General features: G+C 41.5%; 1 protein-coding gene across 2 annotated transcripts in view; it reads left to right on the top strand.

Annotated features, from left to right (window-relative positions):
- The first annotated feature begins 7,607 nt into the window (after positions 1-7,607).
- htr2cl1 (5-hydroxytryptamine (serotonin) receptor 2C, G protein-coupled-like 1) overlaps positions 7,608-26,264 on the top strand; it is a 124,227-nt gene continuing 105,570 nt past the window's right edge. For both annotated transcript variants that reach the window (XM_029454787.1, XM_029454788.1), the window contains exons 1-2: positions 7,608-7,764; positions 13,282-13,360. The gene's annotated coding sequence lies outside the window, so the exon portion shown is untranslated. The remainder of the gene's footprint in view (positions 7,765-13,281; positions 13,361-26,264) is intronic.

Here is a 26,264-nt window from a genome sequence, read left to right as displayed (position 1 = left end):
GCGTGTTCAGTTCATCCATTGGAAAACAATGTGGCCAAGTGGCTGTTAACGTCCTGAACACAAAGACAAATCCTCCCAGGACACTGCAGAGATCTTCTTCCTCATTAAATCGATCCATTGCTGAGTGTGTGTGAGAGAGAGACAGAGAGCGCATTTGTTTGTGCACTTTCATGCACAAGTGTGTATCTGTGTTTCACTGTGTGGGCAGGTGAGTCAGTGTGTTCGTCGGTGCAGGTGGGTACATTAGTCATCTGCTGCCGGTGTAATTAAAACCTGCTGCTTTCCATGGGGGGGGAAATCATTATTGTATTAAGAGAGAGAATGAAACAAACAATTAGTCAGACAATTCATTTGTGAGTCGATGAAAGACTCTTTATTGCCTTTAATGAGTTGAAAAGAGCAATGAAAGATTATTGACCTGGGCCTCAAACTTTCAAAGAGAAAGAAAGACAAGAAGAGGAAAAGGGTAAAACTACGCTTCTTTGCTCTCTTTCCAAGAGTTTGATTAATTTAATTAATACCGCTCATGTCATTACAGTAATTATGAAACTACAGCCAGCTGCTGGTTAGCTTAGCTTAGCATAGAGAACACAAGGGAAAATGGCCACCGCTCATTCTGTTTCATGTTGTATCTTGATTGTTTATCCGTCCAACAACTGAAATGTAAAAATGTAACGCGAGACTACTTCTTGTCAGGGAGCAGTGACTTCTTAGAGACATGACAAAGTCTGCCACAAAAACCCTGCACCTGTCATTCTTACACTTTGGTTTTTGTATGGATTAAACTAACGACATATGACATGTCTATTATAGGGCAGCAGCTATCAATTATTCCGGATTAAACAAAGCCTCTTTAGTAATCGAGTTTCTCCATAATCGTGTCATTAGGGAGCTTTAGAGGTGCTGGGAGGTGGATTTCGGTACTTTCAGACAGAGCCACGCTAGCTGTTTTCTAATATTTTGACAAGCTCTCCCATTAAACATTAGTGCACTTACACATCACATGTAAAGTGCTACATTACTCCTGCTCTGAAAGGAGAATTTAAACCAGCAAAACAGTCATTGCATTACAAGCCGAGGGCATTTAAAGGCAACAAACAACAATCAACAGTTGCATTACAGACGTGATTAAAATAAGAAGAACAACGTGCAGCAGGACAGTTGTGCCGCGTGGTTAGTTGGAGGGGGTGGACTGTACAACTTCGGACCACCTGAGGGTAAATGCGGTCTCTGAAGCATCTGATTCTCGTCTAGCGCTTTCAAGATGAAAGAGCTGAGAATAAATCAAGCACAGGGTGATTGGAGTGCTCAGCGCTGCTCGCAGCGTTACACAACACTGACAGGTGGAGTTATTGAGCTCACAGAGTTGTGGTTTTTCTACACCTGTGGTCTTTGATGCTGATTTCAGTGTTATGGATAGAATGCGGTGTTTCTCTGTGGTTTTAGAAACACACCGTGAAAACATTCTTCTGTAGTTCAGCTTTGTGTGGCGTGATAGGAAGGAACTATGTCAGAGAGTTCGCTGCCTTTGTCAAACATTTCTCAGGTGTGGGAAGCAAAGGGCGTAGGATTGAATTGGAAAGTGGTCGGGACATACATTTGAAAAATCACACGAAATACATCAGAAAATAATGAATTATAAGTATACACAGAGCTGTGACCAAGAACGGTTGTTCCCCAAGTCATAAGTAACATTAACAGCACAACACACATTCAGTTTGCGAGCTAACTACGTTATCTGTAGATGTTAGCTAAGTAGGCTAGCGATGCTACCTAACTGTTGCTGTTCGTTAGCACTCCTGCGATCACATCGCTGAATAGGACAGAAACTTTACTTCTCATCTCGTTTATCAAATATGTAAATGTGGTAAATTATTTTCATACAAAAATAAATGGAAGGGTCAAAGAATTTGCCAAAAGTTTAAGTATAGACGATTTCTTTAAGGGCAAAAACTTACAGTACAAACAAATAATAATTCCACTATTGCCATTATCTATTTATGTTGTGCTCTAAGTTGCTTCAAGTTTGTTTGGCTCTGCCCAATTGAGATTTTTTTCCACCCATCAAATTCCTTCTGGTTCCTAAACAGGCTTTGCATGGCTTGAAGAAATGTTGGATACATAAAACTATAATATGCTGGATTTAGGGGAGGAAGGGAGGATCGTGGGGAGACGGCGGAAGTCCAGAGAGATGAGAAAAGACGAGAGGAGAGGAAGAGGAGAATGAATCACTGGCAACTCATTCATCCTTTTGGGGGAATAGTGATCGATGGATGCTCTGACGGCTTAATGGGAGAGAAAGACGAGGACGAGCGGAGAGGAAGCCCACACACACCTGCCGGGCCATTGATTGGTGAACAGTAAGTGGCTCTCGGCATGTGATAGGTGCCACTGTGGTATTACATTTACCTTGACAGTGGTGTGCGTGGGTGTACGAGCATGTCTCCATGTGTGGTTGCAAACCCTTTTCGCTGTTGTTAGGGGCACGCTGTGTGTGCAGATAGCAGCTGAAGCTTGATAAGCACCCAGCTAAGGAGAGCGCCGCAGAGCAATTATTCTGAATGACTCAAAGGCAAGCCTGGATGGAAATGGAATACACGGCAGAGGAAAGAGAAAAGGGGAGGATGAAAGAGGATGTGGGAGAGTAAAACAGATAGGAGCCATGTCTGACAAGGAGAAGAGAGATTAGTATGTGTGTCAGTTTAGATGATGAACTCTTCTTCCTCTCTTGGATCGCCCTGTTCGCATCTGAACCCGTCCCCCCTTCTTAATCTCCCTCCATCTGTTGTCTTCTGCTAATGTCTTCAGTCTCCTTTTCTTGAGCCCTCTCTTCTCCCCTCTGTCAGTTCCCCCTGATAGGAAAGTGAATCAGACCGTGAAGAAGGCAGTTGCTGCGCCGTGAAGAAGAGCCGGGATCCAAACTTCTCCTTCGAACTTGATACTTTTCTTTTATTTCGCAAATTGAACCTGCCAAGATGGGTGGTGTCAGGAGGTTGATTGAGAAACCCCGGAGAGAGTGATGAGAGTATTTCATTACAGGCATGAAGCCTTGTGTCAGTTTCACTTTTTAAAGAAAGTGAAAAATCACCAGATTGGAATGATTTTACAGGATCCATCTTGAAACATTGCCGTCTTTTAAAGTAACCCCAGGAGGGAAAGTTACGTAAATGTGCTGTGACCTTTTCATATCTGCACAACCGATGTGTTTATGATTAAATAGCTTTTCCAGTCCACAGCCATCTGTATTAACTCCAGCCAGCTCCTAGTATTCATCTGTTGTCTGCAACACACTAACTCAGTTATTCCTGTCATTTCCATCCCCTGACCTTCCACACCCACCTGCTCACCTGCTTCCCATTTCCCTCATCAGTCCTGCAGTATATGTCCCGGCCCCCCTTTCAACTCCTTCCCTGCCAGATTGTCTAGTTTGCTTTCACTCGAGCTTGTATTGATGTGTGAATTGAATCTCTTTGTGTTGGTCAGAGCAAATTTCGATCTACCGGTCGATCTTTGTTCCTACCCTCAGCTATGGTCATGAAGGCTGAATGAGCATGAAGGGTCATGACCGAAAGAACGAGATCGCGGCCGAAATGGGTTTTCACAGACGGGTGGCTGGCGTCTCCCTTAGAGATAGGGTGAGAAGTTCAGCCATCAGGAGAGACTCGGAGTAGAGCCGCTACTCCTTTGCGTTGAAAGGAGCCAGTTGAGGTGGTTCGGGCATCTAGTAAGGATGCCACCTGGCCGCCTCCCTAGGGAGGTGTTCCAGGCACGTCCAGCTGGGAGGAGACCCCGGGGAAGACCCAGGACTTGTGGAGAGATTATATCTCCTCACTGGCCTGGGAACGCCTCGGGATCCCCCAGTCGGAGCTGGAGGATGTGGCCCGGAGAAGGGAAGATTGGGGTTCCTTACTGGAGCTGCTGCCCCCGCGACCCGACCCCGGATAAGTGGTAGGCGATGGATGGATGGATGGATGGATGGTCAGAGCAAATATTGTCCAAATAAACTTTGTCTAAACTAAAATTTTTATGACGTTATTCACCCGAACGCTAAACAATCAGTTAATCTCAAACCTAGATAATAAATTAGGTCTTTCGTTAGATAATATCTGGACTTTAAGATAGTATCTTATTTTAAGATTGTAGCTTTCATTGCTTCAGAATTAATGAATGGTTGCACTACAAGCTTTGTGTTTAAAAGAGGTTTTGAAACCTGAAATCTGATGCTTGACAATTACTTGGTACAAAAGATGTTTGTTGTGTAAAACTTAACGATTTCCTCACTGAAGTGTTTAATTACTTATTGCATCCTAATAAAACCTGAAGTTTTCAACTAATGTAGTTAATTAGACTTTTCTTTATGGAGGAAAAGGTGTCAAAGCCCTCTTTCCTTCCACCAATGTGCTGCAGAGTCACAACTGGGAGGTATTTGTAGCTGTTGGCCACTCAATAACATGTTTCAGATCATTGCTCAAGAGTAATTCCTCAGTGAAATCCGTTCTTCACTTCCTCCGCTCAGTCTTTTCCAGTTTTCTTTGGATTTGTCCGCCAAGAAATTTAAAATCATGATCAAAAATGTGTTCATGTACCCAAAAAACCTTCCAAGAAAAGTGCTGCCGAGTGTCTCTTTTGCATTTTGAGGTACCCAAGAGCTACTAAAAAGGGATTTTTTGAAGTATTTTCAAAGATTCTTTTCTTTGACACAATCGCTGCAAGGACAAAGGGTTCAATTCCCACTGGAACTGAATGCACACAAAAATGCCTTCAAAGCTTATTTTTTACGAAGACTTGCCGTGAAGAATACATATCTGAGGCATACTACAAAGTATTTGTGACTTTTAGATTTTTTTTCTGTGGCCATTCACTTCAGAGACTGTAGCCGTTCTCTCTCCTCCACTTGCTTTGTAGTGGAGGTTTCCCCATCCTGCCTCGACCTTACAGCGTGTTCTCAGCAACATGCTCATTCCTATCTGTTTCCAGCACCGTCTCTGTCTCTCCCATCCATTTGAGTTTTTACTTCATTTGCTCTCCATGCGGCTGGCAGCCTCTTCTCATTCAGTGTCCCTGTTTGCCCAATTCTCCTCTCACATGAGGCCTCTGTCCTTATTTCACCCCCTGTTTTCCACCTTGCCTTGTTTTCTCTCTCTCTTTATGTCCTTTTCTGTGTCTCTGGCACCAGATCCCTCAGCTCATCTGAGTGTTATTTATAACCAGAACAAATATAAGTAGTAGTTGCAGATGTGCACAAATGTACTAATCTTTCCATCATTTCTGTGACAAAGAAAGTCGTATAAGCGCAGATACAAACATTAATACTATACTCTATGACTCATCTCCCTCCCCTCCTTCTGCTGCCAACTCATTTACATCGACTGCAATATTGCAAAATGAAACATAACTTTGCCATTACCGCAGCATTTTCTGATTACCTTAACCCAAATGAATTTATATTTAGAGCATGCATCATTAAATCAAGTACTGTTGAGTATTTCTACTTCATTCAAGTTCCAAATGGCAATTAAAATACCTTAAACTGGCTCTGTTTTAATCTTTGCATTAATATGTTTAAATTATGCAAAGGAATGGCTCTAATGACATGACAGGAAGACGAGGTGCGCTGTTGAATACTGAAAGAATAAGTCTTGTGTTGTTCTATATATTTCTTTTTGGTAACATACCCCATGAAAATACGAGAAACAACAACGTGTTCGTCTCTCCATACTTTATGGCTTCCCAGCTGGTGTCTTCTCCAAGCTCCCACATGGTTCCCATGAAGAGAAGTACTTACTAATAAATAACAGCAAGAGTTACTCAAACATGAGTAAAAAGAGCATAAGTTGTGGACTATTTTCACCTGCGGATGAATACATATTTGGCAGTTTGAGTGCTTGTGGTGCAGAGGAGTAAGCTAAACTTCCTCTTTGCAATAACAATTCTTACAAAGGAGTCTCCTGAAGAATTAATTGAATTGAAACTGCGATGGTGGAGTGTGGATCTCCGCTGGTGTATCATCATGTTTTGTTTTTGCTTTTCCGGTTTAGTAATTGGTCCCGCTTGTGCATGCTCATAAACAATAGATGTGAAGTTTCAGCTGTGCACTCTCAGCATCTTTTTATTGAACATATGTAAAAAAATTAAATAAACTAGAAATATTGATACCCTCGTTTTGCGTGGGAAAAGTCCACTCTTTTTCTATTCTTCAGCAGATAAAATAACAGATCCCTGCTGTGCTCTTTTCAACTTCAAAGGGGTTCATCATTAGACAGCGGCGCGTTGTTGGAGGACGGTGTAACCACTTGCCACACCTTAAAACCTGAAAAAAAGTGCTTTTCATTCATATTTCATCACTTTCCAGAGACATGCAGCTGAGTCGGTGTAACTTAAGTAGACATCTGGATGGCGGGTGAGAATTAATATATAATAACTCTGTCGCACTTACTAGCCATAAAGGCTTTGATCACTTTGTCGAGTCTCCTAGAAGAGAGAACAAGTGTAGAGTGAAGGGGCAGAGATCTATGCTCTCTCTCACACTTTGAATATAATGCGATATGAATACATATGTTTAATGTGAACCCATGGGGCCAAAAGCTATTTCCATTACTTTTGATCATATCAAATAAAGAACACACAATGTGACACAGTGGCATCTATGGATTTGAAGGTTTGAAAGTTGGCATCATTTCGTTTTAAAGCCTGATTCTTTTATGGTTATTTGTGACCTCACCACTTTGTACGTCATAGGCGCTATTTTAATCACGTCATGTTGTTGCACCCTCTTCCTCTTCAATAGTATAATGGTTTTCCGACTGGAGAATTGGCGGCACTTACTGCGGATCTCGATGAACTAACTCCTAATAATCGTGTTATGATAGTTGATGGAAACAAGCACATGTGGACTTAAACTTTGGCTTATGCTGCTCCTTTTGTCTCTTCTTCCTCATTGGATGTACGCCACACTCGCCATAGTAGTTTGAGGCAGTGGGCAATTAAGTCAAATGTTGGCTTTAAATATTGGTTTTAATTTCAGTAGTTATAGGTTAGCCTTTCACAGTTCACAGATGCATTGGACGCCATACTCTGTGAAAACAGAACAATGTATCTTTCTGCTTGATCTCCTGCTAGGTGAGTTAGCTTGGTAGGTAGCTATCTGGCAAGTTAGCTTGCTAGCTTACTCACAGCACAGCTCTCTAGCTAATTTAAATATTGTATACAGTAACATTGTTTACCTTTGGACAAGTTTTGGTTTGGTACAGATCATTTTGGGCAGTCAGAAGTTGTTAATTAAAAAGCAGCGTGTTATTTAATGTTATGTCATGTATTTATGTTATAGTTTAGTTCATGTTCATTGTTTAATGTATCTCAGGTCACGTTATGTTAAGTTATCGTCACTCTTGCCTAGTGTCGTCTCGCACTTCCTGTTTTGTTTTGAAACTTTCCTTTCCCTCTCGTTCCATGTCACTTAACTTCCTGCCTTTTGTGTGTTTTCCCGCTTCTGTGATCATCTGCCCCGCCCCTGATTGTTGTCACCTGTGTGCCCTTACCTCATGTATAAATAGTCCTGTCTCCCCTTGTCTTGTAAATTTAATTTAGTTTGTTTTTAATGGGTCATTTTGAATTAAAAGATCTTTTAGTTTGAACGTCACTTTTTGAGTTGTGTGTTTTGGATCCTATGTTTTTTTGTGCTGTGGTTTGTAACACAGTGGGCTTTGGGGCAAAGTTTGCTAGCTCTGCTCCACTTAGTGTGTACGGTATCGGACAAATGTGATGGTAAGTACTTTAGCCATATCCACATTTTAAAACTTTCTTGTAGTGACCTGTAGTGGATCCAAGATGAGCAGGTTTTTATTACAGGTTATGGAACAAATAATAATTGCAGACCAATTACATAATTCTCCCCTTCTGCAAAGGAGGCTACATATAAATTTTACAGTAATCTCACATGTTCAATATTTAAACACAAGCGTCAAACTAGGACCAGCACATGAACATATATGCTGCATGGAGCACTCTCATCTGCAGTCTCTAATTTTAGAGTACATGCACACAGGTCACATAGCGCTGATACATTCATAAAATATTTTCAATGTACTTTATCACACACTTGACTGATGAACTATTGAAGTCATTCGGATTATAGGACAAGTCATGTTTTAATTTAGAGTTGTCTTTGTGACCACCTGGCAAATGTAAGTCAAATATCTGTCCTTTTGGCTCCATTTTGTTCTCCATCTTTTGAGGTAAATATCTTTAGCAAATGCTCCACTTTGTTTACCACCTGACTCTAACTTTGTCTGGCTACAGGGCAGCTTGTGTACAGTGGCTTTATCAGAACTTTTTCAAAAGCAATGCTGTGAGACTGCACCAAAACAACAAGGTGCGGACCACAACACCAAAAACATTGATCAGAAACCCTCCATAAAGCTGAGGATATCTGCAGAGTTGGGTGATATACCTTTGTGGGTTCATCACTACGAGCGACACCTCTCATATGCTCTTGGTTATTTGATCCTTTGTTGATACAAACATTGATTATAGCAATGTTAATGAAAGGCTCATAGCCATTATTATATAATTCACTATAATCAATGTTAATGTATAATCAGTAGTTCCTGAATACTTATTTATTTGCGCTGCCTCAAGATAAGTGATGAATCATACAGAGTGGGGAATCCTGAATTACCTGCTTGTGATTGTTCCGATTTAAAGTGTTACCATTATTTTTGAATCCCTTTTCTTCTATCTACAAAAACACTCGACAACAGCCAATACGTCGTAGCCTATTCCGTCGCTTAATACGTCTCTACTGTTGTGGCTGTCAGACTGGAAGTTAGCATAGGGCTAACCTGGAAGTTAGCATAGGGCTAACCTGGAAGTTAGCATAGGGCTAACGTGGAAGTTAGCATAGGGCTAACGTGGAAGTTAGCATAGGGCTAACGTGGAAGTTAGCATAGGGCTAACGTGGAAGTTAGTGGGCAGCAGTGTGTACATATGTTCAACCCTCAACGACCCGTTGTGATAATAAGAAGTTGTGTATATATGTATGTGTGTATATATATCTCTGCTTTCTTTAGGGTTCTGTCCTAAGAATACTCTTAAAACTGTAAATTGAGCATTATTTTAAAAAATTGCTATATCGTTCCACTCTAGATCTGCCTGGTGCATTATTTTTGTCACTATTTAATCTTTAAATACAAATTATAACTGCACTTTCCGATCACATGTACTTAGTTTGCACTGAACCTCACACAAACTGTGTTGTTACCTCCGCTGCTCTGCTGCGTGTTGTTTACCGACGTGCTTTAGGGGAACTCCTCGCCCACTGCAATGTGATATTTCTGCTGCTGAGCTGAACTGCCTGGTCCTCTGAAGCAACCAAAAGAACACGCAGCAGCTTTGGTGGAGTTTTTATTTGAGACTCTGTCGAGAGAGATTACTCAAAAGGAAACTAGGGCAGTTGCTTTCGGTCAAGGATTGCGTCTGGCAGTCTGACCCTGGTTTAATTCCGAAGCTCCTTGTGTGACACACACCAGAAACACACACACAGAGTCTCCCTGGCATCCTAGTGTACACGCCTCTATTTCCTGCCCACTGGCTCTGCCTGTGGATTAGTGGTGGTTACTTCATTGCATATACCAGCGAGGGACAGAGATGGATCCAGATATTGTCAGTGATTGAGACGCTGGGATAAAAAAGAGAAATCGAGAAATTCTTATGTATTTCAAATATCAATCCAGGCTTTAATCCACTCAACATGAAGATAGGGGACAGTAGCAAACATGCACATGAACACACATTACAAGGGAACATCAGATGAGATGAACCGGCATATTCATGGAAATCACTTTCTCTCTGACCTCAATGTTGGATTAGATTCATTTTATTTTGATCCAATCCCGATGCATGGACATCAATTACATCTGGTCTCCTAAACTATGTCCTATAGAAAAGGGCATTTCATCCTCCTTTGGCATCGGTTACCAAGGAGATTCCTGGAGAGACCACACTATGCGTCTTCCCACTTGGATAATTGAAGTTCCCATCCCATTACTCACTAGATTCAACCAAACTACATCTCAGATTTAATTCAACGCTGTCTCCATTCTGTCTTTGTAAAGCTGCTTTTAATTGAGTGTTGCTGAATTCTTCACGTTTGGGGAACCATTCTTGAATCCAACTTTTCCGCACATTAATAGGCCCCCTCGACCCGGCCCAAGATAAGCAGCAGAAAATGAATGGCCGTACGGATGAATGGATAATGTAAGTGTTAATAAATCCCAAGAGGAGACCGGGCATAATTCTGGAAGAATTGCAGTAAAGGCTGGTAATCTCTGAGGTCATTTGTCCATGACATGGTGTGAATCATGTTTAGCACCGGGGGGGTAGGTCCTTAATGTCACTGTGTTGTGGTAAACCCAGACACAAAGTGAAATTCATTGCGACATGTCATGATGGAGCCACCTTGTGTCTCTCAAGGAGACGTCGGTACATCCAGCGCTGGAAAGGACCCAGTAAACACAGAGGGATAATTATTCCCCATTAGGAAAAACAAACTGTGTATTTTGGACTTTGAAGTCTTGGCCAATGACATAGCAGCTGTTGGACCATTTGTTATTGATCAATTACTCTATAAGTAATGTTCTGTAGGAAAGTATAAATCGTTTCACTCTGTACATTTACTGTGGCCGTAAAGATGGCAGCCTTGTCATTGAATGATGATGCTGAAACTCCAGGGCAGAGAGTGGCTATTGACCACTGGATGGATGCCACAGTCTGTATGCGTCCAGTCTATCTGGCTGCTTAAAGGATTATATTCCAAACTTCACTATTTACAAATGATTTATACTAACTGTCAGGTCAGATCTTTGCAGTTAAAGATCACAGAGGATGACATCAAGATGACATCAAGAGTGCGAATGGTGTCAGCAGTCTCCTGTTTGTGTCTGCACTATATCTTGTCTTCACATTCATTTGCATGACATTAGCTGTGAATTCATAGACCGAGCTAATTCCCATCCATCAATGTCTCCACCAGAGTAACTCATTCAGCCTTGTATCAGATCTCTCTATGAAGTATGCCTTTAAGAACAGACATACAACAATGTCTGCAATATGTAGACATGTGCAATATAAATTGCTCAAATGTTTTGATGTCTTGCTTTAATTAAATGGCACGTTGATGGATGTTATATATTAAAAAAAGGAGTTATATTTGGTCCCACAGAGGATTACTAGCAACAGCTAAACTTGGGTTTCTGGAGGGTTTGAACAGCCAACGTTCCAACTCATTAAAAAAACTATGGATTTTATACTTTGTTATTTTTGACTTTAGACAGCCTGTACTATTAAAGCTGACTTTAAAACAACCGTTTCACAAGCTCGACGTATTGCATTTCGAGATGCTTTTATTCTGAAGAACACCAGCTACTTAAACAGAATACATTAGGATCAGCTAATTATATACTTAAATCCTTTTTGTGATGAGAGGATCTATTGTTAATAAACACGGGTGCATCTTTTATGTTTTCACATACACATGCCAAAATGCCTTCAGCACAACTTTGTAACAAGCTGGCATTAAATAGACCTGCATCCTGAACATACTTTCATTAGATCATACCCACACTTGACAATTGTCTCTCTTCATACTAGTAGGAGTTGTTACATAAACTCAACAGGAGGAGGATACGGACACGCTGCCTTTAGCGTGAGGAACAAAGTGTTTTACACAATGGAAACAAGTTAACTCTCTTTTTGTAAATCTGATTCATACACTATTCTAGGTCTACTTTATGTGACCCAGCAACAATTCACATGGCCTTTAGTTTGGCTTAAATCCCAGAGAAGTCCGTTGCCGATTTGTTCATTTCTCTCGGGGTATATCAAATGCTCCAGCAAGTGCGTATGAAGAATAATATTTCTAAAGTTTGCCAGATGTGAGCTATAAAACATGTGTATGCTTCAGAGATCACTGACTCCACCTTCAACTTTAAGTTAAGTAAATCCATCCAGAGTTAGCAAGAGAGTCATACATGTGCAGATTGTTCTTTTCATGATCTGTTATTTCTCCCATTAACTTTTATTATGGATACAATTAAATTCCGAGAGGCGAAGAGTCTGTGAGCAAGACACACTTCTTATTTATCATCATCTCCATTCAGTCACGTGTGATCATTCCTGAGTTTCGGGTTTCATAGGAATTATGTATTTTCCCTGAAACATTAAGTGTCCAGTGACACCATAATCATATTCTGGGTTTTTAAATAATGAGTTCACAATCAGATTATCAATAAATATTGATGCAAATAATGCATAAATAATATAAACTCATTCTGCATGTAGAAAGGAATGCAGGTGTTATTCACATCTGCATGCAGCTCTGCAAACGGTGTGTTTGTTAGTATCAGCACGTGTGTGAGACACAAACTCCGTCAAGTTCCTACAGCTGTAGAAGTTGACTGACAGCTGATCCAGCTGTGATTTGTCGACATCATAAACAGACGTGGCTTCACGTGACGCTTCAGAGGAAAGGACTTCTCACTTCTCTAAAAACACATTTCCTCGTTTCCTCTCTCCTCGCATGGCTTCCGTGCGTCTTACTCCCTGCCATCGGGGATGCATGGAGAGACGCAAGTGAGGGAAACGTGAATGCAATTTAAGAGACTTGGGATGTACCTCTGTTTTTTTTAGTTCAGTCTTTATTGGGTTAAGTGATGTCATGTCTGCTCGCACCGTGATGAAGGTTCCTGTTGCCTGCAGTCTTCTGCGCTTGGGCCCACATGCTGCACTCTTCATGACATAAAAAAAACGACAAGGAGAATGTCGACTAATTTCAACAATATTTCCTCTGCCAGCTGTTTTCATTCATTCATCCTGTGGCGTGACATTAAGTAAAGCTCCCTGCTGTCAGGTGAAGAGGAGAACACTGATTATATGAACTGCTGGTCCAGAGACATTTTTCATTTGTCCCGTCAGCTCCCTCCCTGCTTCTGTCTGAGCCGATGTAAATAAATCTGGATGATCAAAAGCAGGAAGTGCTGGTGAGACGATGCAGTCTAGACTATGGAAGCTGGCCCAATACAGAAAAATAGTTTGTCTGTGTGACAGTATCAACTTGTTAGTATTCTGCAGCATAACCGAATGTTTGCCTTGAAAGCCCCTGGAGGTGGGATACTGGCAATGTGGGTATTTGAGGATTGAAACTAACAATGGTTCGTCTATACTGTGCATATTTAAAATTGGGTGGTGAATCAGAAAAACAACTGTTCTGATATTTGTGTTTTCCAGACATTCTGTGCGCTCAGCGTTCCGTACCTTCCCCCTCATCCTGTGCCGGGAAAACTGTCTACACAAAGAGGAAAATACAGTAAGTCTATCCACGCGTGAATACCAATGTAATGGTCCAGGAATGACTTTACATTACAGTTTGTTCAAAGCGACTTACAATAAGTAAGAACATACATGTTTATATATGTGTGTACTGCATATGTCAAATCAAGTGTTTCTGTATCACAGAAAATGATATGCAGTGTCTCCAAAGGGATTTACAAAAGTAACGGTTCCTGGGGGACAAGGGATTAAGGTGGAGGGTCAACCGACGGGGCAGCTTGGAGGATGTGAAGTGTGTCAGATGATGTCAGCTTAATAGACGCAGGCTGAACTACAAGACCCTGATACCAACTGCTGAGGGAAGTGTAGTCCAGCATGTATGTAGAAACCCAATCATTGTAGATGTAGAGCTATTTCTGTCCCTTAATGAGCTGTAAAATGAAGTGTCTCCAGCCATGCTCGTGGTTTTGCGAGGCTATATTTAGGCACAATGGTGCTTTCGTTGCTTGCTAAAATTGTCCCCATGCTAACTTGCTGACGTCTGGCAAATATAGTGTTCCCTATGTTCTTTATAGTTTAGTGTGTAGGCATGCTAACATCTGCAACACACAGCTGATGCTGATGAGAATGCCGTTAGTTTTGTAGGTATTCGGGTCAATTATTGGATCAAGTATTAGACGGTTTTAGAAATTTGACGTGATAATGGCTCTAGATCAATTCTGTGGGTGACACGAATGGGTGCACCCAATGTAATGTCAGTCCATCCAATAGTTGTTGAGACATTTAACTCCAAACCACAAATGTCAACCTCATTGTGGCGCTTGAGGAAAAGTCACAAGATCATCAAAGTCATTAAGATTCATCCTGTTGGGACCAAAAATGTCACGTCAATGTATCCAATAGTTATAGATATTCCAGTCTGGACCAAAGCAGCGGACTGAGCGACAGCGATAGACTAACAACACTAATGAAAAGAGATGCAAAATAAAATACAGTCCAACTTAAGGACAACAGAAGAAGAGAGAAAGAGGCTCAAGGTTGCATGACCGGTTACTCTTCAGAAACTCTTCTAATTTAAAATGTGCCCAATTATGATCAGTTTTGATAAGGAGCTCCAAAGCTGCCTGTCCAAAGTAGATTTAGCGATAAGGCACTTTATAATTTCCCAAAGTAAACTTCAAAGTGCACTTAACAATCAGGATCAGGCTTCCTGTCAAACACATATTTTGCAAATGTAGTCATAGAAGAATTTACTTGAGACTATCACAAAAAAAGGAGATTATATGTCAACAGTTTCCAGTAAATCTGACCTTTTTTTGCAGGCTACACATGTTGATTTTCATATTTTTGGTTATAATCTAACATTACACCTTGACTGACTTTGTAGCAGGACCATTTGAGCAGCTATCACACCCCGAGGATCTATAGTTCCTACGTGCCTGATCAATTCTCAGCCAGAAACAATTATTCCTTTCCAAAAAACTGAAGCTGGTCACATTCACAGTTCCTGGGTTTTTCATTTTATTCTCCTAAATCACAGTTCTCAGATGTCAAGGTCATCTACAGGAAACGGTAATAAATGTTTAAAGGGCACTTTGAAAGTCCGCTCACATTTGACTAATGTTGGGGTCCATAAACCAGAGTATAATTGCCACCAGCTGTGATAAACTCTGTCACGAATCCACTGGCACATAAGTCACTTCCGCATAAAAATCATTTGCCACACATCACCGCGCGTCATTCATTAAGGACCCCACGTCGCTGAGTCTGTCTTCATTCCGGGGGTATAAATTTATGTCTGGCATCATCCACCCCATCCGCGCTGTTATTACCATAATTCCCTTTGACACAATGAAACCTGTTACTCTGGCTCACAGCGCTGGTACAAAAGCCCATTACGCTATTAATCAGCCCCTACACACTCCTTGTGTGTGTAGGGGATGTGTGTGTGTGTGAAGTATCACTGCTTTCACTGCTACTCTCTGTGACTTGCTGTAAGTGTGTCACATCTAGATCTAATCCCTATGCATGGGGTCAGCATCTGTTTCAGTGCGTGTGTGGGTGTGTGCTGGAGTTTATAAAGTCAGATCAGGGGGTAAAAGGTTTTTCTGTGGCTCATGTAAATGTCACTAGAATACATAATTGGGACTATTATGTTTATGTGTTTGTACAGAGAGAAATACAACTAGAGAACAGAATATGATAAGAAAAACAAAAAGTAATGAGTGAAGAATTGAAGAAGGGGTACACACATCACCTATTTTAAGCTCTTTTAGCTTTGTTTTGGTCTCCACCAACTCCTGGGTAAAATATGCCAAATGCTCGGCTCTGTTCCCCGGCTAGTTTGGTCTGTCTGTAGTTTGGTGCAGGACAGTGGGTGCAGATGCAGTGTCCACTGTGTTGCCCTGTTGTCCACTCTGCCTTCACTAGCAGGAACATGGCTGTGGACATGCTGGCAAATTCTATGGGACACAGTCAGGAACAAGAAACAAGAACATTTACAAAGAAAATGGCTTCTTCAAGTGAACGTTCATGATCCTTGAAGCAGTGACACAAATACAATCCTAACTGATGACAGAGACAACAAAGTGCTCCTCTTTTCTGTCACAACTACTCAACCTCCCTAATATAACTTCCTGAGGGAGTTGGACTGCCACCAAGTTGTCTTCTTGCATCTGCTCATGTACTTAAACTACTGTGCCTGCGTGTGTGTCGTCCCTCTTGCCTATGAAACGCTAGATTTAATCAGAATTGGACCCCAATGATTTCCAGGAAGGGAAATCTTGTGTAATTTTCCATAGATAAACACTGCTGGATAAAAAAAACCTACCAGGCTGCACACACGATGGCTATATATCCTGGCAAACCACATGTTTTTTAATTTTTGGCGACCCAAGTTTAAACAGATTTTTACCTTCCCCATCTGTGGTGACCATTAACTCCACTGTCAAAACAGGATTTTTTTTTAATGCAAATGTAAACAATGGCTACTAGCCGTTCTAATCATATCTACGATTACATAAAAATGAAACCAGCGCAGTGGCCAGTTAACTTTCCTCTCAACTTCCTTGAACCAAACTGCACTAATGCAGAGAAAAGCGCACTGACACATGGTCGGACCACCGGACCATTTCACGTCTCCTTGACTGCTGTGCACATGGGATGGAGCAGTGGATGGAAATTCCTCCATCTCTGCCAGCTGAGACAGTAATTCCATGTCTTTGTCTCTCTGTTTCCTGCTTCAATCTGGGCTCCATTGAACTTTGGCTGGAATTCAACAACAGTGAGTAACGAAGGGCTGATTTTTAACAAGATAACGATATACTTCATGACTGAATGAAGTCTTTTACACGGTTTAATCTTGCAAGGGAGAGAAACAATGTCCATCTTACATTTCCCAGAAGTTGTTTGTCTAATTTTCCTCTTAAGAACAGTAAATTGAAGTAGCACACTAGCCAGTTTATTTCCTATCGGAGCTTAATGAATGGGCAAGGGATGTGGTGTGTGTGCTGAAGGTGCATATACTGGCTGCAATGACTCACCCATTGATTTTCAGTAAAGGTTTTTCCCTAACGTTGGACAACTGGAACAGCAGACTGGTTCAGTACAGTAAAGCAAGGCCAGTAGTACCAGAGTTGAAGGTTAAATCACCCATGAACACACCAGGCTTCAGACCCTAGCCCGGGGGTCACCCATTGGTTTGTAGACTACACTATAGCGGACTGACAGGATGACACAGCCAGTGCATTTCTGCAGCAATAAGATGTATTTCTTTGGAATACATTTGGATAGATTCTCAAAGTGTATAAATTGTGGCTAATATAGTCCAGTCTTTCACAGCATTCGCAAAGTGGAAACGTTGAAGTTCAGATGAGAGAGAACAAAACCTACAGTTCTTTCCCTTCAAAGTCACAGGCCAGACTCTTTCCAAATTTCCTTCTGTGACTCAACGTCAGCTGACTCACTCACCCGATCTCTTCTCTGGTTGTTTACCTACATACAGAGATGAGGGACCATGGGGGCTGCAGGAGACGGTTAATGGGACAGGTTATGCACACAGGTTATGCACTGTCTGAGATGACACATGCATAGAAACAGGAATCCCCTTTCAAACAGAGGCTATAATGAGAGACTTTGTTTTGAAAGTTCTAAATTTTACTTTCAAAATCTCCCGTACAAGAAGCATTTGGCCTTTTTATTCTGAGGAAAGACGGTCTGACCAGTTGGATGCTCATTAAAACACTGTAATGACAGTAGGGACAGAAAGCAATACAATAAATAAGTCAGACTAATAACAAGCAAATACATTTTCTTTATTCTTGATAAATACCATATCTCCTCATTTCACCATTAACTTTGAGTTTGTCAGGCTACGTTTGTGTGATGCATGAAGGGACCAGGAGACAAGAGGACATTAGATTCTAGGACCTTTTGTGAGCCAGCTGATATGTTAGCTTCCGTTGCTGTTTTTCACTGCAGCTACATTGAAATGCTGCATTGCCACTGCATTATGCGGCACGACAGAGCTGATGCGAGAAGGTGACGTTAAAACACTGCTGACCAGGAAGAGGGCAAGTGGTCGAGTAAGTATAAAAAACAATGACTGTCAGCTTAGTTTTCATGAAACTCTGTGGTGTTGATTTGCATTCTGAAAAGCATCTGAGGCATATGTCTTCTATACACAGTATGATAATGAGGTTTACTTTTGCACAGGCAGATGGTTTTATAGCCCTGCTACAGTACATGCGTATATGTAGAAGTTAAGAACTCTGAAACATCATACTTATAAACACTGAACAGAGCCTGCTTTGTGCTAAAGCTGCCTCGCACATATGCTCATACACTGCCCTGCTACATACAGAGAGACACCAACAAAAAGAGAGGAAGGGAGTTAGCCAGCGAGGTGAGGGCGACATTCTAACATTAGCTACACATGATGTGACATCTGTGAGTCCCTTTTTAATTTTTCATCCTGTTCCTCAAGCTGAGGTACTTTAACTTTTGTAAAGGGTACACAGACCCTGAAGTGAACCCGCTGTACGGTGTCACAGTCCATGAGTGTTGGGGACAGTCTGAGCTCGTACTCCGACAAAGTCAAACTTCAGCTTCAGAAGGTTCGTTTTGTCAATTAGGCAGGCGATGCATGACCGAGCAGCTCGTAGCCTCCACTGACCTGTGCCGCCTCATCTCCTGTGCACCTGTGCCATGTTTGATGGTGTTTACAAGGACTGTTTCTGCTGTAAGACAAACGTTCTCATAAAATACTTCACATGGTTCAACAACTGATCCAAAGTCATTCTGTTTTCCTGTTACTTTAGGTGCAGCAGTGCGAAAAGATTTACTTGATATCACTTGTCCAGTGAGTTTGTTCAGGTATGTTTCATTTGACAGAGCTTTGTTGTTTGACACAGTTTTCCCTGCTGGTAAAAAATAAGTTCTGGCTCTCGTTGCCATACGCCAGGACTTCCTCTTTCCCCTGCCTTGTTTGTTAGGCAAGCATGGCCCAAAGGCCAACATCACTGCACCGGTCTAGATGACAAAAGAGAGTTCAAAGTTTCGGATTTTCCTGGAAAACAGATTGCAAACGCAACCTGGCACTCAGGGGTTCATACAATAGGCACCCTTTTAATTAAGTGGGTTCTTTAACTTGAGAGCGGTTTTGGACATACCAAGAAACCTCTGTTAGTGGGCATCGGGTACTTCTCTACTGCCTGGATTTCCTCCGGTTCAACCTGTTGTTCCTGCTGCAGAGTCAATGTGACCCTGGAATTTGAGGGAGATTCGGAAGAAGTTGCACATTTTCATGTTGACAGTCAGTGTGGCCTTTCTGTGCTTTTGAAAAAACAGCCTGGAGGTCATGGAAGTACTGTTCCCAAGATGGCGAGTAGATGATGATGTCATCCAGTAGACAAAGCAGGTGTTGCCTTTTAGGTCACCCAAGATCATCTCCATAAACCTCTGAAAGATTGCCATTTTTAAGGCCAAAGGATCAGGTGATTGCTGTTTTGTTCATATTCATTCATGTATGCACTGCCAACAGCCACTGTTGGGGTCCATAGAGAGTAAAAATATGTCAAATGTATAGTGTAGGACACACCTTTAAGTTTAATGTAGTTTACACAGAACCTTGGCCTTCTTTTTGGGACAAGAGATGCCTAAGCAGAAGAAGAGGGTTTGATTGTGTTGGCTGCCAGCATTGCCTCCACTTGCTCCTTCAAGACCTTGCTGGGGAGACTAGGTATGACTTCTGTTTCACCAGATGGTCCCCTTTATTTTGAAGTCAGTTCTTACACGCTCTTGCCCTAAAGGCCTTGTATAGACATGTACCGCAAAACAGCCATTTTTCGAAGTGCGTGCTGGCTGGCATCTTCCATTACCCTTCTCCTTCTCAAGATGTAGAATCTCGCTTTGGCGCTTCACTTCTTCAGCCCCATCTTTCTCTTTCCTCCAGATAAACACACACACCCCATACGCACGACCATGCTCATACGCCACACACACTGGCTCAGGAGAGTGCGTCTGTGAGAGGGAAGGAGCCGCAAGAGAAGAGGAACACTAAAGCAAATCTAAGCCGTGGGCTTAAAAATTGACTTGACAAAGAATATTTGTACTCGATGTTCGCGATGAAGTCATTTACTACATCCCACGTAGACACAATACATCAAGTATATTTGATATATCGCCCACCTCTTGTCAGCAGTGTCCCTTTGCAGGTGATGGGGAGACAGGAAATAAACAGTGGTCCCCCCATTCACTTCAACTTGCTCCTTCATGGACTTTGTCGCTTGTAAACATGGACAGTCTTGTTTTTTTGTTGCAGAATGACCTTTGGGGATTTTAGTTCATATGCTTTGAGTTGCTGTTTGTGGTTTCTGTTTACTTCTACCCAACTTCTTTTGCTGCTGAAATGGAAACATGATCCTTCCCTTCCTGGTGAACAATAGCAATATCCAATGTGATGTAAAAAGCCGGCTATCATACACTCATAGCCTTCATGATGTAATTCAGTAGTAGGGCCATGGTGCAACCCGATGACCTTGGTCTTTGCAATAAATGACATCATCAAAGATATGGTTGTGAGATTACCATCTTATACATGCTCATGTTTTTGATCCTTTACCTCCTCAACAAAGAGAATGATAATGTATTCAAATGTCACAAATAAGTATTTCAAAAGACTACGATGATGAGCTGACACAATATGAATTAATCATATGCAGTTAACCCCACCCTCTGTACTGTCTAAAACCTTATGAAGCATTCAAAGAAACTTCCGTATCCTGGTCCACATCTACGTGTCAAAGATGCTGAAATCCTTCTCAGCATATTAAAGAGACAAATCAAATCAACCTTGCCAGAAGTGAATGAGAATGTCTCAAAATCAGTCTGATGTTGCGTCAGACATCCTTTGATGAAGAGCTGCCTGCTCACCTCAAACATAAAAGATGGGAGAAATCAGCATTAAAGCAGTTGATTCATTCTCTGCGTGATCAGTTCAAATACTCCTACTTCTATTGAAGGGAGGATTTGCAGTAACCCAAGGAAGAGCGCAAAGTATCCACCGATGGCCATTAATTATGAAGTAAAAGACACAGATGGCAGAATGTGTCAAGAAACAAATAAAGAAAATCTTACTTCTGCCAGTGGCTCTTTATTATACCCCACAATTTGAAAGTGCTGCAAAGAATGAATACAGATAAATGGGCTTTTTGTTTTTCGGTAGATGAAATGTAACCGAGCCAAAAGGATCTATCCCCTCGGGAGCATGAATGTACTCAGTATATCAGGCACTCCCATGTCGATTACATTAGGACTTTGTTTGTGTCAATATTTGGCATTTTGGCGTGAACAATCTGACCCGATAATCAAATTGATGTTTTTGCTTGACGCTGGTGCAAAACAAAGACTCAGGCGTCACCAACATCATTAGGTGTCATCCTCTTGGGATCATGAATATCCAATCTACATTTTACAGCAATCTAACCAAGGCTTTTGCGATCCTGTGCAATCCAATCGTGGAACAGAATCTGTTTTGGAGGTGAAAAACATTAAACTTCCCCATATGTGTGTAAATCACATTAAGTTGTTGGTCATTCTTCAATAGGAACAACATTTTGTAAACCAGGACTCAGCTGAGATATATCACCGTGATATCACATCTTTATTCATTTTTCTGATGCTCTGCAAATTGACCTTCGGCGTGTAGCTTTTAGTCTCCGTCTCTTTTGTCAAATGTACATCCCCGAGAGGTTATGAAGCTGCTTTAAATGCAACAGGCTGTTCACAAGGTCATAGAGCGGCAGAGGACACATTCAAATTAGGATGCATGAGACAAGAAGGAACATGACACTTTTGAGACATGATGGATGTGCATTTGTATGTACATCCATCCATCCATCCATCCATCGTCTACCGCTTATCCGGGGTCGCATTTGTGTGTTTGCATTTAAATGTAACTCAATGTAGATGAGTACCGTTATATTCCTGCAAGTGGGTCGAACAGCTACACAGCAATGTGAATTGTGCTATTTACTTGGGTAACCTTTGTAATGACTGAAGGAGAAACATTTTGTTCATCTTTTGTTCACATGGAGTCTTCGGTTATCATATTTCCCTAGATCACTTTGGTGCTGACCTTTGTTTTGACACAGCTCTGTGCTCTTGCTTTTGTTCCTCGCTTACTGTCTTCATTGTCTTGTATCTTCTTGCTGTACTCTTTTCGTTAACTATTTGTTTGCTCATTTGTGCCTCTGCGCATATAAATAAGGGCATGCCAACACAGTGCAGTATAGTACAAGTGCAACATCTTGTTTTGCTATTTTATGTTTAGTGTGAAGAATTCATTAAAAACCCTTGGTAAACTCTATGTTGATGACTTTAGGATGATGATGACAAAACGAATCTGTCGGTCCACCATTTTGGATTGTCATGCAATTGTATACAGATAATCATGGTCCCCAGAGGATAAATCCTCCTGACTCTGATCTCCTGACTTTTCTTGTTGTGTCACCATGAAGTTGACAGCAATGGTTTTGGGTGAAATATCTAAGAAATGTGCAAAACCAATGACATTTCTATCAGTTTCAGCTGCACTTTGTGTTCCGTGCTAATTAGCAAATATTAGCATGCTAGCATTCTAAACTAAGATGTTCACTAGGGTAAAAAAAATAAAAGTATACCTGCAAAACATCAGATGCAGTAAAAAAGAAAGGCTCATTGAATGTGTTATGAAAAGGCAGCAAGGCTACCCAGCAGCCTTCAGAGTCGAGGTGAAACCATTATTAAAGGTGTATATGGAATAGCTGTGCGGGCAATTGAACAGATGTTGAAGCCAAAGACTCAGCCAGGGTTCTCTATGAAAGAGACTTGGAAAAAACAAAACAATGGCATGGAAATATACAGTAACACACTGAGAGTCGACCGATCTGCAGCTGGAATGCTCTGGGATTAGATTCAGATCAGAGGAGGCTGCTCCTCTACAAGAGGGGGATCAAACTATAAAAAAGGGTTATTGGTTAGAATAAAGCACACATCCCAGTCATTTCTAATCTAACCAATCTAAATCATTTATAAAATATTTCTGCATCTGTTGTTCCCCCTCCATCAATTTAATGTACTTATTTGTTTTAATAAATTAGAGCGTTCTAATTGCAAACTACTTTAAAACACATCAATAATGAAATCCTTTTTATTTAGACCTTTCGAACAGAGTCCATATTAAGTTTCCCTTATTTTATGGGGCAGTAGTTTACAGTTAGTTTAGGACTGCTACAACAGCAGTGGCAACACGCCCTCAGAGAGTGGATGGAGTCTGCTGGTGCATCTCGAGCTTCGCCGGCTCAGCTGTCCGGCGGGACTACAGTGGCGTTGGACGGAACAACGAGCTTCTGCACTCTACTCACCCCTTGTTGGAATAACTGGCTTCTAGTAATCTTGTAAGCCATTGTTTTATGGCTTCATTTTCTGTTGAACATAAGAAAGTAGAGATAAGTAGCCAGCTAGTGTAAAATAATGACGCCATGGGTTGGTGGTGGTCTAGTGGTACGCCTTCCAAACCAGAAGGTTGTGAGTTCAATACCAGGCTGCCACCATTGTGCCCCTGAGCAAGGTACTGAACCCTGAGTTGCTCCAGGGAGACTGTCCCTGTAGTTAGTTCACTGTAAGTTACTCTGGATAAGTGCGTCTGCTACATGGTTTTCCTCCTGTCCTGTCTGAGACTCCAGCCGCCACTGCTATAGATATATAGAAGTGAGTCAAAGCAAACAAAGTTGTGGTTCTGAGGGAAGGATGGACTGAAGATAAAGAGCAGACAAGATGATAATGCCTCAGTCACATCCGGCTCTGAAAAAGGCCACATGCTGTTACCCCAGTAGGTGGACTAATATATGAGGAAGCATGCTTTGTATTTGAACTCTACAGGCTCAAATATGACTCACTTCAGGCTTTCAGCCATCCTCCCTCTCCGTGTCTCTCCCAACCTCTTTCTCTATCCACCCTTTTCCCCCATCGGACTTCTTGTCTGCCTGCAGATAAGCTCCTAATAAGGTGTCATGAAAGAGGAGGGTTTTACCTCCTGCCTGCTCTCCTTATAAAACATGGAGTAAAAAGAAAATCAAAAAAGGTCTGCGAGTCTTTGAAGGTTATGAACGGACTCTTGGTCGAGCTGCTTCTGATCATGGCTTTATTAAATGAATAGAGCATGGGATGGGAAGCCTGCACGTGAGATGCGTCTCTACTGTGACAAACATGGAGGCTCGGGGGGAACATTTCAAACCCAACTGTGGTACGGTGACGGATAGAAGTTCATGCTAAAAATGGATGCAGTCGTGGTGTCTGTAGGTTTCTTTGGAGCCTTCAAATTGAGTCCTGTTTACTAGACAAGTGCACTAGAGTGGCTTATTGATATGTTACTCATGACTTAGAGGAAACCTTCTGATGAGTTGTGACAGGCTGCTGTTGTTATTCAAAATGTCACAACCCAGCGATGTTACTTTTCCACATTTCTCTCGCCTATAAGTCTCATTGTCACATGCACTGTTGTTCAACGTCACCACTTCCATTGAAGTCCAGTATTGAGCCAAACGTTTTTAATGGGAAGCAATAAAAAAATGAAGAATCATTTGACTTTTAACACCATGTTCATTTCTTTTCACAGCCTCACAGTGAGTGAATGAAAACATGCTTGAACATAATAAATAGCATCCCACTGTCATACATGTGTAATACCAAGTGTCTGTAAATATTGATGGGACCATATAAACCTGTGATGCTCATATTGCATTTACATGATGATATAAACACCTGCTGAAATGGCACTGAAATGGGAAAAGCCTCATTGGCAAAAAAATGTCGATATGCGTTTTAGCCGTTAAAAATGAAAGAAACAAATAAACTGCGTGCGCTCTATTATATCGGTATCATTCAGGAAAGCCAGTGTAGACCTTCTGTCATGCAAAGGAAGCTGTCTGGAACCGAAGGGGATGAGGTTGTCTGGGGTCCAGAGGGAAATTAAACTGATGAAAGGTGTGGGCTTAAGAGGGTCACGCTGCTGCGCTGAATGAGAGACGCCTGGTCACCAAAAACACGTGTCTGGGTAACCAGTCCACATTGAAGAAGGTTCAGGGCGTTTCAACCATCGGGGTGTTTTAATTTGGTTGAAACACAAATGATTCTCATGTCTGTAAGTCAAGTCGAGTAAATGTTATTCATAAGCTCCAGCAGCTCTATAACTCGCATTGTTGGTGTGTTCACAACTCATTTCCCACCCTTTTGGGGCCACAGTTTTCACCCTAGGAGGCTGAAGTTTGGCATGAAGGTCAAGTGTGTGTGTGTGTGTGATTGTGTGGATGCATGCACGTACATGGTCTCAGCTACTGGTTATATAAAGCTTTTGCATGCGGTGCTGTGAATATTCTATTGAGACTTGTCTATTAAAAATCTATTAAACCTATTAAACCTTTTGTTCTATGGATCCAGGGGAAGCTAACAGATTGTAGATCACAGGTTGTGTTTGGCAAACATTTCTCGAAGCTGCTCCAGCGTTGGACATGTTCTCGGACTGAGTTAAACCTTTTACGGGAAGAGCCAAAGAAGTACGGATTTTATGGCTAAGTAGTGTTAGTCTGAAGCCGAGTGATAAAGAAACACAAAGAGGGAAGTGTCTCTTTACTACAAACTGAAAAGAATGCAGTCTCATTCACGGTTATCAGTGTGAGGTGGATTTCTTTACCCTCACCGCTCTAGTTTATAGCTATCGTCACATGCTATCCAGCTTTGATGAATGCCAGGGACAAGTACAGAGGAATTCCAGGAAGTTTGCCAGTTTGAAAACTTGTGCTTTTTTTTGGGCATGCCCACTGAGGGTAGCCTCAGAGAAGCATTTGCAGAGCTACCACTCTAATTGTTCTACTCTGCACACATGCTACCATCCAGCTCCTACGACGCTGGCTTATCACTGCAGAGATGTATTTCTCAGAACAGCTGTTGTGGATGAGTGATCTTAAAAACTTACATAATGTATGTACACTGTACTATTACAGGGTTTGTATGTATGAGATAAATACAATATGAGCAGTATGTGTCGGAGACATAGGGACTTTATTATCCCAGAGGAAACGGGTGCATGGGACACAGCACTTGTGTGTGTGTGAGACATGGAATGGGAACAACACATGTAACGTATGTGTGTTGTAAACTTTGCATAATTAATTGCTATCATTTGCATGTGACATTTATAATTCCTACATTTTAAAAGAGGCTAATGTATATATTACTGCCAGATGATAAATACCACGTTTGTGACACATGTTTCTGATAAATAGTTATAAAACATGATGCAAACTTTTCTGTCTTCACACAAATCAAATGTTCGACTGTGTTTATTAAAGTTATGAAGTATACGCACCAGGGCGGACGGAGTAAAGCCTCAGATCCAAACCCTA

The sequence above is a fragment of the Cottoperca gobio genome, chromosome 18, assembly GCF_900634415.1.
Source record: "Cottoperca gobio chromosome 18, fCotGob3.1, whole genome shotgun sequence".
Taxonomy (NCBI): Eukaryota; Metazoa; Chordata; class Actinopteri; order Perciformes; family Bovichtidae; genus Cottoperca; species Cottoperca gobio.
Note: the sequence above shows the minus strand (reverse complement) of the source record. Positions and strands in the feature narration are given on the sequence as shown.